General features: G+C 42.0%; 1 long non-coding RNA gene across 2 annotated transcripts in view; it reads left to right on the top strand.

Annotated features, from left to right (window-relative positions):
- The first annotated feature begins 14,054 nt into the window (after positions 1 to 14,054).
- The window catches only part of LOC111822204 (uncharacterized), a 42,790-nt gene continuing 40,556 nt past the window's right edge, over positions 14,055 to 16,288 (top strand). Inside the window, exons 1-2 of one of the 2 annotated variants that reach the window (XR_002825474.1) lie at positions 14,055 to 14,252; positions 14,887 to 14,929. This is a non-coding gene — a long non-coding RNA (uncharacterized LOC111822204). The remainder of the gene's footprint in view (positions 14,253 to 14,886; positions 14,930 to 16,288) is intronic. The other variant, XR_002825475.1, reaches the window with a different exon arrangement.

Genomic DNA, 16,288 nt, shown 5'->3' on the forward strand with positions numbered 1-16,288 from the left:
GTGTCATCAGCCAAGTAAGAACCAAAAGCTACGGTGAGTCAAAGGAGAGCAAAAATCACACTTATTTTGAGGGTGAGGGGTGGCTTGGGAAATCAGGAAACCCTTTTTGGAGGAGATGATATTTGAGATAGTCTCTGAAGAATATGTAGCTGTGACAGAGGAAGGGAGAAAGTTATGTGGAGAAGGAGGAGTCTGAGCAGAGGTACAGAGGTATAAAATCTCAGGGCATGATCAGTGAGCGAGTAGCCAGTCATAGCTTGTGGCAAGACCCCTTCAAGGAAAGTAGTGGGGAATAAGCCTGAAAAGATATGCGGTGGGCCATTTTACGGAGGCCTTCATTGCCAGGATGAGAAGTTTGTACTTAGAGGTTTTAGTAATGACATCATCAGAGGTAAACTTTGGGAAGATTAATCTGGCAAGGATGTAATAAAACCAATTGGAATAGGTAAAAGTACACATTAAGCACACCAGTTGCAGGTCTAATGCATTAATTTGGGAAAAATATAGTAAAGCCTTTGTATGAGACACTTTGGTTTGAAAAAAAATGGGAACCAACTTGAGGTAGTCTAAGCTAAAAAGGACTACCTCAAGCTGGTTACCATTTTTTTTGAGGTAGTCTAAGCTTAAAAGGCCACCACCTGTCTGTCATGTTGTCATACCGTAGTGGCTTGTGTGTTGCTGTGATACTGGAAGCTATGCCACTGGTATTTCAAATACTAACAGGGTCACTCATGGTGGACTTGTTTTAGTGAAGCTTCTAGACTAAGACAGAAGACTAGACCTGGCAGTTTACTTCTGAAAAAATTGGCCAGTAAAAATCTTATGAATAGGAGTGGAACTTTGTTTGATACAGTGCTGGAAGATGAGCCCCTCAGGTTGGAAGGCATTCAAAATACGACTGGGAAAGAGCTGCCTCCTCAAAGTAGAGTTGACCTTAGTGATGTGGATGCAGTCAAGCTTTTGGGACCTTCATTTGCTGATGTGGCACAACTCAAAATAAGAAGAAACAGTTGCAAACATCCATTAATAATTGAAAAACATGGAATATACAAAGTATGAATCTAGGAAAATTGGAAGTTATCAAAAAAGAAATGGAATGTATAAAAGATCAATATTCTAAGCATTAGTGAGCTGAAATAGAGTGGTACTGGCCATTTTAAATTGGACAATCATATTGTCTACTATGTCAGGAATGGCAAATTGAAGATGAATGATGTCGTATTCATAGTCAAAAAGAACATTTCAAGATCTATCCTGAATTACAAGGCTGTCAGTGATAAGATAATATACGTACAGCAACAATGACGACCAGTTAATACGACTATTATTCAAATTTATACACCAACTACCAATGCCAAAGACAAAGAAATAGAAAATTTTTACCAACTTCGGCAGTCTGAAATTCATCAAACATGCAATCAAGGTGCACTGATAATTACTGGTAATTCGAATGTGAATGTTGGAAAAAAAGAAGGGTTGGTAGTAGGAAAATATGGCCTTGGTGATGAAACGATGCCGGAGATTGCATGATAAGAATTTTGCAAGATCAATGACTTCTTCCTTGCAAACACCTTTTTGCAGCAACATAAATGGCAACTATTACACGTGGACCATGTGGACCTCGCCAGGTGGAATACACAGGAATCAAATCAACTACATCTGTGGAAAGAGATGTTGGAGAAAGCTCAGTATCATGAGTGAGAACAAGGCCAGGGGCGGACTGCAGAACAGACCATCAATTACTCATATGCAAGTTCAAGTCGAAGCTGAAGAAAATTAAACAAGTTCACAAGATCCAAACTACAATTTTGATTATATCCCACCTAAATTTAGAGACCATCTTAAGCATAGATTTGATGCATTCAACACTAATGACCGAAAAGCAGATGAGTTGTGGAATGACATCAGATACATCATACATGAAGAAAGCAAAAGGTCATTAAAAAGACAGGAAAGAAAGAGAAGACCAAAGTGGATGTCAGAAGAGACTCTGAAACTCGCTTTTGAACTATGAGTAGCTAAAGCGAAGAGAAGAAATGATCACATAAAAGAGATGAACGGAAGATTTCAAAGGGCAGCTCAAGAAGACATTCTAATGAAATGTGCAAAGACCTATATTTAGAAAACCAAAAGGGAAGAACACGCTTGGCATTTTTTAGGCTGAAAGAACTGAAGAAAATTTCAAGCCTGAAGCTGCAATATTGAAGGATTCTATCGGCAAAATATTGAATGATGCAGGAAACATAGAAAGCAGATGGAAGGAGTACACAGGTTGACTGTACCAAAAAGAATTGGTCAATGTTCAACCATTTCAGAGGTAGCATATGATCAAGGGAAGAGGGAAGAGGTCCAAGCTGCACTGAAGGCATTGGCGAAAAGGCTCCAGGAATTGAAATAATACCAACTGAGGTGTTTCAACAAACGGATGCAGCGCTGTAGGTGCTCACTAGTCTATGCCAAGAAAATTGGAAGATAGCTACCTGCCCAACTGACTGGAGGAGATTCACACTTGTGTCCATTCCAAAGAAAGGTACTCCAACAAAATGCAGAAATTATGGAACAATATCATTAATATCACACTCAAGTAAAATTTTGCTGAAGATAGTTAAAAAACGGTTGCCGCAGTATGTTGACAGGGAACTGCCAGAAATTCATGCCAGATTCAGAAGAGGACGTGGAACAACGGATATCACTGCTGATGTCAGATGGATCCTGGCTGAAAGCAGAGAATACTAGAAAGATGTTTACCTGTGTTTTACTGCTATGCAAAGGCATTTGACTGTGTGGATCATAACAAATTATGGATAACACTGGGAAGAGTGGGAATTCTAGAACATTTAACTGTGCTCATCAGGAATTTGTATATAAACCAAGAGGCAGTTGTTGGAACAGAACAAGGGGCTACTGTGTGGTTTAAAATCAAGAAAGGTGTGCGTGAGGGTTATATCCTTTCACCATACTTATTTGATCTGTATGCTGAGCAAATAATCTGAGAAACTGGATTATATGAAGAAGAACGTGGCATCAGGGTTGGAGAAAGACTCCTTAACAAACTGTGATATGCAGATTACACAACCTTGCTTGCTGAAATTGAAGAGGACTTGAAGCACTTACCGATGAAGATCAGAGACTACAGCCTTCAGTATGGATTACACCTTAACATAAAGAAAATAAAAATCCTCACAACTGGACAAATAAGCAACATCATGATAAACAGAGAAAAGATTGACGTTGTCAAGAATTTCATTTTACTTGGATCCACAATCAACATCCATGGAAGCAGCAGTCAAGAAATCAAATGACATACTGCATTGGGGCAAATCTGCAGCAAAAGATCTCTTTAAAGTGTTAAAAAAGCAAAGATATCACTTTGAGGACTAAAGTGCGCCTGACCCAAGCCGTGGTATTTTCAGTTGCCTCATAGACATGTGAAATCTGGACAATGAATAAGAAGACCGAAGAAGAATTGATGCCTTCGAATTATGGTGTTGCAAAGAATATGGAATATATCTTGGACTGCCAGAAGAACAAACAAATCTGTCTTGGAAGAAGTACAGCAAGAATGCTCCTTAGAAGCAAGGATGGCAAGACTTCATCTTATGTACTTTGGGCATGCTATCAGAAGGGACCAGTCCCTGGAGGATATCATGCTTGGTAAATCAGAGGGTCGGTGAAAAAGAGGAAGACCCTCAACAAAATGAATTAACACAGTGGCTGCAACAATAGGCTCAAACATAGCAGCGATTGTGAGGATGGTGCAGGACCAGGCAGTGTTTCATTCTGTTGTACACAGGGTCACTATGAGTCAGAACTGACTTGACAGCCCTAACAACAACAACAAGCTAAAAAGGAGAATATATTATAAAGAAATAGAGGTGAATCAGAGAACCCTGAGGCAGATGAGCAGTTGGGCTTAGGTTAATTTACTTAAACTTCAGGGCTTCTTACTTAAACTGAGTGCTTTGGAGGACTTGGGATGAACCCTATCACTATACTCACATGTGTTTTTGTAAAATTTGTAAAAGTAGGACATTTTAACCACAATTGGTTAAGATCCCTGTCTCCTTCCATTCCCTCATTCCTGGTGTCTCCACTAGCCACTACTGGTATTTTTTTTCTTTTTAGAGGGGGCTGGTCGCGGGGAAAGCTGCTTCCATAATACCTGCAGATCAGTATTTTGCAACAGTTATGTTTTCTTTTTTGGTTCATGTCATTGATGAACCATTTCTAATGCTTAGATGGAGCATTTGAACACAAATACCAACTTGGATTTTTCTCTAGAGTCTACATATAATGAGATGTTGTTCATGTTGTTGTTAGTTGCCATCTGATCGGCTGTTACATGTGGTGACCTCACGTGTAACAGAAGGAAACCGTCATGGATTGAATTGTGTCCCCCCAAAATATGTGTCAACTTGGTTAGGCCATGATTCCTAGTATTGTATGATTGTCCTCCATTTTGTGATTGTAATTTTCCAGTGTTGTAAATCCTAATCCTGCCTGTGGTTAATGAGGCAAGATTAGATTATGTTAAAGACGATTAGGGTGGGATTGTAACACCCTTACTAAGGTCACATTCCTAATCCAATGTGAAGAGAGTTTCCCTGGGGTGTGGCCTGCACCACTTTTTATCTTACAAGAGATAAAAGGAAAGGGAAGCGAGCAGAGAGTTGGGGACCTCATATCACCATGAAAGCAGCACCAGGAGCGAAGCACATCCTTTGGACTCAGGGTTCCTGTGTGGAGAAGCTCCTAGTCCAGGGGAAGACTGATGAGAAGGACCTTGCTCCAGAGCTGACAGAGAGAGAAAGCCTTGCCCTGGAGATGACGCCCTGAATTTGGACTTCTAGCCTACTAGACTGTGAGAGAATAAACTTCTGTTTGTTGGAGCCATCCGTATGTGGTATTTCTGTTATAGCAGCACTAGATGACTGATGCTTATTCAATCTGGGGGGCCCTGTTTAAGAAAGGAAACCCTGGTGGCATACTGGTTAAGAGCTACAGCTGCTAACCAAAAAGGCAGCAATTCGAATCCACCAGGCACTCCTTGGAAACCATATAGAGCAGTTCTACTCTGTCCTATAGGGTTGCTATGAGTTGGAATCGACTCAATGGCAAGGACTTTGGTTTGTTTTTTTTTTTATTGACATCCATAAAGATAACATAAAACTATAATCAAACCAAACCCGTTGCTGTCGAGTTGATTCTGACTCATAGCGAGCCTATAACTCATAATATATCAGTATTCACTGACAATCAAATACAAACTAATTAATGAGTGCTTTTAATTCAAACAATATTTAAGATTAGCCACTGCGTAAAAAAACCAGAATGTCCTGAAATCTTACTTATATATAAAAGAAACACGATGGTTTTCCTCAAATTGAAAAAAAAAATTGTAAAATTTATATATGACATTACCAGTAACAAGTTGCGCAGCTAAAAGAAACTTTCCCTCCTATGTTATCAATAATAAAAAGCAAATTTTAATCTTCGGTGCTACAGGAAAAATAGAATTATCTTTCTATTCTCTCCATAGAAAATAATATTGCAGAATTGTCACATAAAGAGTCAGTGAGGGAATATGCAACCAATGAATGTAGGAAAATTATTTTTGAGGTATGTTAATTAATAAAAAATAATACTTTGTTTTTCTGGATTTTTATGTTTGACGTATTTATCAGCCTTCTAAAATCTGACATTTTTGTGATTTCTTTCTCATTTCAAATAAATATTCATATTCATACCTAATTTTGTATTATAACATAACTTCCTATGTTTTTCTTAAAGAAACAAACAAACAAAAAAAAACCCATTGCCGCTGAGTCGATTCCGACCGATAATGACCTTATAGGACAGAGTAGAACTGCCCCAGAGGGTTTCCAAGGAGCGCCTGGTGGATTCAAACTGCTGACCTTTTGGTTAGCAGCCAAGCTCTTAACCACTATGCCTCCAGGTTTCCTTTCTTAAAGAGGGCCCCCCATATTGAATAAGCATCATGTCCTACAAGAGTTGGATTTACTCTCAGTCAGTGAAATGAGCTGGATCCAGAAAACAACCAGAATACACACACTTCTCTCTTGTTGTCTGTTGTCTGCTTCTACCTGTGACAGAGCCACAGTGGAAGGACTTTCCCTGCTTCTCAGCTTCCCTATGGCTGACAATGGCTCTCATACAGCTACTACCATGTTTCTAACATGTATCTACAAGGTTCCAGACACATGAAGAGACTGCAGATGGCCTCTTGGTCCTATTCCAGATTCTTGAAAGAATAAATTTAGAAGGTCCAGCTTAGACGAGGTGCCCCGGCCAGTTCAATGGCCAGAGAGCAAAGTCATGGTACAAGCATAGCTGCTGGGAACAGGACCAGGTCCTGGTTATCAGAAAGTACGGCTGACTCCTGAGTTGGCCAAACTCCAAACGCACTTACCACTGCTTGGACTAAAGGAGCCAGAGTAGGAATGAAAGTGTGTGAGAATGAGTGCAGAAGCTAGAGACCTTTGAAACTGATGAGATTAGAGTGGGGAGTAATATAAGAATGTTAAATGGGATGGCTTCGTCTCACTTACTTTGGACATGTTATCAGGAGGGATCAGCCCCTGGAGAAGGACATCATGTTTGGTAAGGTAGAGGGTCAGTGAAAAAGAGGAAGACCTTCAATGAGATGAACTGACACAGGAGCTGCAGCAACGGGCTGAAACATAGCAACGACTGTGAGGATGGCACAGGACGGGGCAGTGTTTCGTTCTGTTTTACACAGGATCGCTATAAGTTGAAACCAAGTTGTCGGCACATAGTAACAACAATAAATGGGAAGAGTGCCCTGTAGGCCCCAGTATAGGGGTGGGAGTCATAATCAAAGTGAGGGCCATAGGGGAAGATTAAGTTGTCTAAGAGATAGCAGGAAAAGTAGTTGCCTCTTAAAACATGGAAATTAGCTTTCATGGGTGTTATGGATTGAATTGTGTCCCTCCAAAATGTGTGTCAACTTGGGTAGGCCATGATTCCCAGTATTGTGTGGTTGTCCACCATTTCGTGATCTGATGTGATTATCCTATGTGTTGAAAATTCTAACCTCTATGATTGTTAATGAGGCAGAATTAGAGGCAGTTATGTTAATGAGGCAGGACTCAATCTACAGGATTAGGTTGTATTTTGAGTCAATCTCTTTTGAGATATAAAAGAGAGAATCAAGTAGAGAGGAGAGGGACCTCATGCCACCAAGAAAGAGGTGCTAGGAGTGGAGCTAATCCTTTGGACTCAGGGTCCCTGTGCTGAGAAGCTCCTAAACCAAGCCAAAAAAACCCTGTTGCTATCAAGTCAATTCCGACTCATAGCGACCCTATAGGACAGAGTAGAACTGCCCTAGACCAGGGGGATATTGATGACAAGGACCTTCCCTCAGAACCAACAGAGAGAGAAAGTCTTCCCCTAGAGCTGGCGCCCTGAATCCGGACTTCTAGCCTCCTAAACTGCGAGAGAATAAACTTCTGTTTGTGGGCTAATCCTTGGAGACTTTGAGTTGTATTTGACTAAGTGAGGCCATAGTCCTTTATGGAGCCCTGGTGGCACAGTGGTTAAGAGATACGGTTGCTAACCAAAAGGTTGGCAGTTCAAATCCACCAGCTGTTCCTTGGAAACCCTGTAGGGTAGTTCTACTCTGTCCTGTAGGGTCACTGTGAGTCAGAATCGACTTGATGGCAATTGTTTTTTTAATAGTACCTTATAACACTTCAAAGCTCATCTGTTATCTGTGAGGATTTTTTTTTTAAGAAACAGTTTACCTCTTTATAGCTCATCAAGAAGACTCTCCAAGAGACTGAATAATAATATCATTTGAAAATAATGTTAATTCTGTAGTTCTAAAATTACAAATAAAAAAGTGTTTGTTATCTAGCATATTAAACGGCCTTTGTTGTTATTAGGTGTCTTTGAGTCAATTTCAACTAATAGCAATCCCATGTGATAGAGTAGAACTGCCCCATACAGTTTTTGATGCTGTAATCTTTATGGGAGCATATCTCCAGGTGTTTCTCTTGCAGAGCCTCTGGGTGTGTTCAAACAGCCAACATTTTGGTTAGCAGCTGAGTGTTTAACCTTGCGCAACCAGGGCTCTCTTAGGCCCTGATAATAAAATATATATATATTTGTCTGCTCTCTTTTCTCTAACCAGAGCTTTCGAATGTTTTTCCTACAAGAATAGAAACAGCTAGTACACTCAAAGTACACCGAAGTCTCTTGCTTTTCTCATCTTAACCTTTTAATCCCTTTACCCCACCCCAGAAACCTGCTTCTGGGAAAAACAGGATCCTGACTAAGATGTTTCAGTGGGGAGAGAGTTCCACAACGTGAGTCACATGTGCCACACTCCTGTGAACTTGTTTAACCTTCTGAGATATCTAGATCATTTAGAGACGCTACTGTTGCTATCTGAAAACTTTGCACTCAAAATGTTCAGTGCCACCACTTGGTGCTGATAGGCAGATGTTCATCTTACTTCAATACAGATTTGCCCCTTGCTCCCCTCAGCGTACTGTCCTTTGGAAGTTCAGTACCTTAGAGCCTGAGAGGCAGAATTTAATGCCTTTGCTGTAATAGCTAGTTTCTGCCTAATTTAACAAGTATTACATTAATGACTGAAGGGCTTTTGGGGCTAATGGTAAATAAAATTAAAAAAACCAAACCCATTGCCACGGAGTCGATTCCGACTCAGAGCGACCCTATAGGACTCAGTAGAACTGCCCAATAGTTTCCAAGGAGCAGCTGGGGGATTCAAACTGCCAAGCTTTGGTTAGCAGCCTGAACTCTTAATCACTGTGCAACCAGGGCTCCAAATGGTAAATAGAAAATATTAAAGACTGAAAATTTCAATAGAACAATATTAAAAATTTTAAGTTTTCCATCATGTAAGTATTTGCAAAATACTAAAATTAGCTTATAATTGATGTAAACCACTTTATAAAAATATACAGGACATCCTGAGGAAAAACTGAAAAGCACAATCATTTTGAACCTATGGATAGTGCTAGTTAAAGACAAAATTGTAAAGTAGATAATTGTCTACATTTGAGTCTACAGTTTGCCTAACCAGTTTTTCTCTTTTTGAGATTTGCCATAGCTCCTTAATTTCCTTACTCTCTCCCTGTCTCACTAGGGCCAAGCTTGTCTCTGTCATCAGATACCTGGCTTCCTCCCCACACTCCCCCAACACCTCTCCCGACCCCCTCCACTGCCCACCCTACCCAGTAAATTAAAAGAAGAATGTTATAAGGTCCCTGGGTGGTGCGGTTTGCGCTGGGCTGGTAACCAGAAGGTTTGAAGTTCAAGTCCACCTACAGGCATCTCAGAAGAAAGGCCTGGTGATATCTTCCAAAACATCAGCCATTAAAAACCCTATGGAGCACTGTTCTACTCTGAAATATATGGGGCTGCCATGAGTTGGAATCAACTCCACAACAACTGGTTTTGGTTATTGACAAATGCCTTCCTTTAGGTTCAAGGTCATCAGTATTTTCAAAGACCTTCCACTTCCCCATTTCCTACCTCTATGACCTCATACAGGGAGCACTGTGAAAAGTACACTGGACTTGGAATAAGAAAACCTGAACTCAAATTCCAACTCTGCCTAGCTATATTAGCAGAAGAAAGTCAGCTAATTGTTCAGGCCTCATTTTCTTCAAGTACAGAATGACTGAGTCAGAGCAAATATATAATATTCCTGAGTGATCTAAGAGACTTAAATCTGGAGGTTGGGGACTCCTGCTCTTGACCTTTCTCTTCCTTTTCCATCTGTCACAGCTTACTTCTCTATTTGTCCTGATCACAAAGAGACTTACTTTCTCCTCAGTCACACTGGGTGGTGTTATAATTAATTTTTGTTAACTTATTAATTTTCTTACCCTACCTAGGTAACCAAATAAAAATACAGACCTTGTAAGTGCGCTCTGGAATTCTCTAGTAGCATAACATAAGCTACTGTTAGGCTTGTTGGGTTGTGAACTGAACTCCCTCACCTTCCTTGAATCATCCATCAAGTATTGGCCTATCCATAGAAGAGCACGCTGTAGGGAGAGGCTAGCCTGACCACGCTTTATCCCTGGAGATAACAATGAGGAGGAGGAAGAGGAAGAGAAAGCTGAGCAAGGTGGTTAAGAACAGTGGTGTCTGGAGCCAGCCTACCTAGGTTACCTGCCTGGCTCCACAACTCACTAGCTGGTGGTCTTGGAGAAGTTAGTCTCCTTCCTCAGTCACCTCAGTTTCATAATCGACAAAATAATAATAATACCTACCTTGCTGGGTTGTTGTCAGGATTAAAAGAAAGTAAGCATTCAATAAACGTTAACTATTAAGATGATGCTAAAATTCAAAAGCATTTTGTTGGTATTTAGGACTCTGAACTCATAGAAGCACAGATGTTATCAATTATTGTATCTATTCATGTCCTCTTGAATATTAATTTTAATCATAGAACTATTGTTATTTCTCTTTTTCCCTTACAGCATTGGCATTTCCAGTCTTTCATGCAGACTCACAGTATTGTAAATCTCCTCTTCCCATGTATTCCATTCTTTCCATTTCTCTCTGGTATTCACATTGTAATCATGGTCCTCCTCTGACTCTTTTATGCTCTGTATTGATTGGCTTCTTGTCCTGGCCTTTATTTCTCTCTTGCTTAGTAGTCAGCATCACCAGCAGATGTGGAAAGTCAACTTAGACATGATGCAACAGTCAGGAAGGGGACTGGGAAGAGCAGGAGACAGGAGCCACATGCTGGAGTAGAGGGAATTTGTTAGCAACCAGTGGCGAAGGGGTGTCTGGTGAACGGGAGCTAGAGAACATGGCAAGAAACACTCAGCCATCTGCAGTAGTGCCTGGTATGTTAGGCAGAACAGTGATGCCAAGCAGAGGTAAGCAGGGTTGCAAGGCGGCAGCAGTGACCTACCAGTTTGAGGGAACACACCACGGGGATGGTGTCAAGGCTGAACAGAGAGCAGTACTTTTCATCCTTGATGTTTGGACCTGAACAGTTGAAACAAGACTGCCACACATCCTTCTAGAAAGCACTTTAGTAGCATAATGTACGAGTGTTAAGAGCACAGAATCTGGAAAAGGATTCATTATCCAACTCTACTGCCTACTGTGTAACCTTGAATAAATGGCTTAACCTCTCTAGGTTCAGCTTCAGCTGAAAGATGGAGATAATACTGAACTCATAAGTTTAATCAACACAAAGCACCTAACAGTATGCTAATAGTGGCCACTATCATTGTTGTTATTGCTGTTATTATTTACTATTACTATTACTAAAATAATGCCACCCACTCTAATTAGTCTACCAATAGGAAAAACTCCGAGAGAAGAAAGCAAATAAATACAATAAGGCAAAAAACAAGGCTTATGGTTTGCTTTTTCAGTCTTTAGGGTGATCCAAGAAATGAGTGGAAAGAAAAATTTCTATTAACTCATTTTGACTTAGTAGCAAGAAGAAATGGGGTTAAGTTGCGCTTGATAACTATGCAGCTCACAAATGCAGAAATTTATTTCTGATCTTTCCCTATGGAAGATGTTTATCTTTGTGTTTTAATTAACTACTGCAGCATTTTATCCTGAATTTTATTAAGAAACCAACTGTTATTCAGAAACTTTAAAGATTAACATGATTTTAAATCACTAATAAAATGTCTTTATGGGCATCTCCTTTGGACTTTTAATTTTACAATATAGATAAGGAGGTAAAATCTGCTTATGAAAATTGGTTTGAATATTGAAAAATTAGAAATTCTAGCTAGAATAAAATATAATCCATCTTAAACACTTTAAATATTTTAATAAAGCAATAAAATGTTCTTTTAAAAATAATTTATTTGTGGATGGAATTAATAAAATGCTTCCAACCAAAGCACTATTTTGAAGAGAAGACTGCTTTAAAGTATACGAGGACCTCAAATTAAATGACTTAAGTACTTCTTTTACTAGAAAACATTACATGGTAAGATTACACATGCAACTCGTGAGAAATTAACTTCCCTTTCATATTTAAAACTGTATACTTTCTGCTTATTTTACCTGATTGCATTTGAAGGTACAAATTACATTCTCAAAAATTGCTTAATTGCATTCTCGAAATGTAACTTCCCCCCGACCCTGCCCATCCCCAAAAAATTATTTTAGTTTTGGTCATTCTCTAAGGCAGGCCTCTTGTAACTTGTTTAATATACAATGTTTAAAAGATTCTGATTCATGAAAGGCAAGATACCACCTAAAACAAAAAGTGAGTTTGCAGACTGGGTTCCTTTGCAGTCTCAGAGCATGGGGGAGATATAATGAACTTTTCTTTGTAGAAACCCGGAAAGGGGCGGTGGGAGGGATAGATATAGCAGCTCACAAGTAAGGTGGGTTAACACCAGAATACAACTGGCTCATTGCCCAGCGCTGCTTGTTCTTTGAGAGGCAAAAGAAGAGATTTTTTCTGTCTGTTCTTTTAAAGTCTACACAGTCTTTGGCAATCTGGGAATTGTCCACACACAATGAGGGAATCTGGTGAGTTTAAAGATTGTGTCAGTCACTCAGAATTCATTATTGTGGAATCCCCTTGTGGTAGCCAGCCTCCAACATGGCCCCAAAAGATCCTCCCCTCCAGGTATTCATGTGCTTGTGGAGTCCCCTCCAACACTAAATAGGACTGATCTGTGTGAGAAGACGGCAGAAAAGATGGTGTGTGTCTTCCGAGGCTAAGTCATAAAAGGTACTGCAGTTTCAACCTTGCTCTTGTTCACTTTGAAATGTTATAAGGGGATATGGCCTCACTTAATCAAATATAACTCCAAGCCCCAAAGATTAGCCCAAGAAAGCAAATTTCTGGGTTGGGAGAGGCAACTGATTTACCTGCCACCCCTTGGAGAGTTTAGTCTTCCTTTGTGGTCCTCATTTTGATTATTACTGCCACCCCCATACTGGGACTAAAAGGGTGCTCTTCACATTTAACATTCTGATATGAGTGGAAGAAACCTCTTCCCTTGGTTACCCTATCATACTGCAGACAGGCTGAAATTTTAAAAAGACTTTCTATATAATTAGAGAGAACACAGAGGAAATATACTCAGAGAAAGGAAGTATAAAAGCATTCTACCTAATAACATATATTACATAATCTCATCAATATTTAACCTATATAAATACATATATATCTATATAAATGCACAGAAAAAAGTCTGGAAGCTTACAGGCTGAGCTGTCACTTATGGTTACACGTGGAAGAGTAGAGGAATGGAATGGTTGAGTATATGTGGAGGGTAAGTGAGGAGTAGAAAGGGATATAGAGAGGGAAGGAGGAATTGGATTTTTAAAAATATATTCTCTATTATTTGAAAATTGATGCTGAGACTATATTAATGAATCACTTGTGTAATAAAAAAAAATTGCGTTAAAAAACCCAGTCAACAAAAACAAAAACAATCCAGTTTACAACAACATAGAGCTCTTGTAATTATATATTTATTAGCTTGTTTCTAGGTCTCCTGGCCACCTCAGCCCTTTTTTACTAATCCTGAGGCCTTTAGAATGCTTTGCTGCAAACTTTCTGGGTTTCTTACTTGGCCTGCCTCCATACGGATATGTTTTCCTAGGACCCACTACCAAACAGCTGTCTCAGAGACATCAAGTTTGGCACCTTCAAGGCCAATACCAAGGGAGCAGATTGTTCCATCTGCTATTGTATCAGTCAGCTTTATATTGCAACATCAATTCTGCCTGGCCAACCCACCCCAAAACACAGTGCTTAAAACAATAATCCCTTATTCTGCAGGTCAATGGCTCCAAACTGGGGGTGGTTTCTGGTCTGCTCCATGTGTCTCTCCTGCTCCTTGGGCCAGCTGACTACCTCGGGTACATTCTTCTCATTGTGAAAGGCAGAAGTGCTACAGAATCAACTAGAAAAACACAATTACCTCTTGAGGCCAAGCTAAGAACTGCCACATTGCCCAATTCTGCCCAAGTTCCTTTGACCAAAGGAAGTCTCATGATGATGCAAACCCAACATCAGTGGGGTTGGGAAACATTCTACCTCTGAGGAGAGGAATTGAAAAGCAACATTTCAAAGGGCATGCATGCAATGGAGGAGTGAAGAAATGGGAACAATAACGTTATCTACCACAGCTATCCATTTGGGACTTTCCAGCTAACTTCCAACTGGTGGTGGGAGAGAGATATTTCTTCTCAAAGTGGCTGACGACAGAAATGATTTGACCCTGCAGGTGAGACCTGTCCCTAACTATAGGACTGGGGCTTTGTCCCTACATGCCCCTTAGTTGAATCGTACCTTCTGCAATGTTATGGAGATGTGGTAGCATTATTAACCAATTAACCTCTTAACAAACATCAAAGCGACAAAATGGTTTCTGTAAGAGATACTTTGCTTTATAGGAAATAGAGGATAAAAATACTGCCCTAGAAAGGGTGTTATGTTTGTAGTATATTGTTTACTGTTTACTAGAAGTTCGAATGTTATCAAGGCCTTACATTTTCTTTAGTTCAAAAAAAGTACCAATAATAGCCATGTTTAAGCCACAGGAATCCGAAAAACCATGTTAACGTTGAGATGATCTCTTTGAGTAATCCTTGTTATCCAGTTTCTCTATGTTTAAGAGTAAAATCCCTTAAATCAGAAGCCCCCAGAGTTGCTTTTGTAAGATAGGAAAGGAAGAATCATTCCCAGTAAACACGGAGGCAATAACAGCTTTAAAAAAGAGATCATTAAATTCTTAGGTTCTTCGGGGACTTAAATCAGTGAAGACTCTTGTGGTTCTCCGAACATATGAGCCCTACTCCTAGGGTTATTTGTATGGTTCCCACGTTCCGTTCAAGAACTGCTCGACTTCTATTCCTCAGGGTTTCTTCTTCGCTCAAGACTGGTTGTGGAGCAGCAAAAAGGGTAAGGCTGGGGCCCATAAATGAACCTGATAAATACTGTGCCAGGTGCAAGGTACATCGAAGTGCGGAGCGCCAGGCACCGGAGCAGAATCAGCCACCGCGCGCACCGGGACAGTCATGCTCTTTGTTAAAGAAACAAATACAAAAAAACGCGGCGGCGGGAAGAGGTAGGGGGATAGATTGGGGGCGTTTGTATGCATAACTGTGCGTAAGAAGGACCGTTAATGGGAAGCTCCAAACGCAGGACACCCAGGGCACCGTGTCATTGGCTTTTGTGCACTTGAAGGCGCGTGAAGAGAGCCTTAATCAGAGATTCCCCTTTGTGTGAAAGTGTGGAAGCCAGAAGGGTTTAGCTACTGCTGGGTTTTCATTTTCGATTTCGTAGGTATTAGGATCAAACTACTCCCGCACCAAAACACTCCCGCATTCTCGCATCAACAATAGCCGGACTTGAGTTACTTCTCCGTCACTGACCGAGCGAGGAGCGACAATGGCTCGGTGCTGGCGCCAGCAGCTCCCGGGCAGCGACGAGGGGGTCACCGACCGCGCTCCGCAGCTGCGCGCTGGGCCCCGCCGTCCCATCGCCAGCAAACGCGGGCACTAACCGCCGCCCGGCCCGGCCGTTGGGCGGGTGGTAATTTCTGGGAATGGGGCGGGGTCCGCGAGTGTACAAGGCCCCGCGTTTACGAGCGTGGAGGAGGAGCGGGCGGTGCGGACCGCCGCTGGGCAGGCAGGGCGTGCGCCACTCGCGTCACTGGCCTGGGCGGGGCCAGGGGCGGGCCCAGCGTCAGGCTCCTGCCCGCCTGCGCCCCCACCGTTTACTTAGTCTCGGCTGGGGAGTGGAGACGGCAAGGACCTGGGCTAGGAGTTTTTCCAACCCGTGGTCCTCAGTAACTGTCAGACCGCCCTAGTGCGGAGCCATCCCTTGGGAAGACTGGGGCGGGGGGTCCTGGGTTGGAGATGCGGAGGACAGCTGGGACCCGAGGGGGGCCGGAGATAGTGACGAGGGTGTGTGCGTGCGGTCCCGATCGGCTGGGAGAAGCCGGCGGGCGCTGCAGGTGCAAGCGCGGCCCCGCCGCCCCCACGCACCTGCCCCGCGCGGCAGAGCCCCGCACCCGGCTGGAGCAGGGCGCGGAACGGGGGAGCCCCAGGCAAGGAGCGGGACCGTGGCAAGCGTCTTCACCTGAGAAGGCGGGTTTGGGAGAAGTTGGGGAAAAGGGGAGGGTTGGATTTCGGAGAGAAACAGAGGCAAGCTGGGCGGGCGGGTGGGAGCCGAGGGCGGCGGGCCCCGCGGGGTATAAATAGCCGGCCGCGTTTGACAGGCGCTGCGGTGACTGGCGGTGCCGCTCCCCGCCTCGCC

This window comes from Trichechus manatus, unplaced genomic scaffold (genome assembly GCF_000243295.1).
Source record: "Trichechus manatus latirostris isolate Lorelei unplaced genomic scaffold, TriManLat1.0 scaffold00139, whole genome shotgun sequence".
Taxonomy (NCBI): Eukaryota; Metazoa; Chordata; class Mammalia; order Sirenia; family Trichechidae; genus Trichechus; species Trichechus manatus.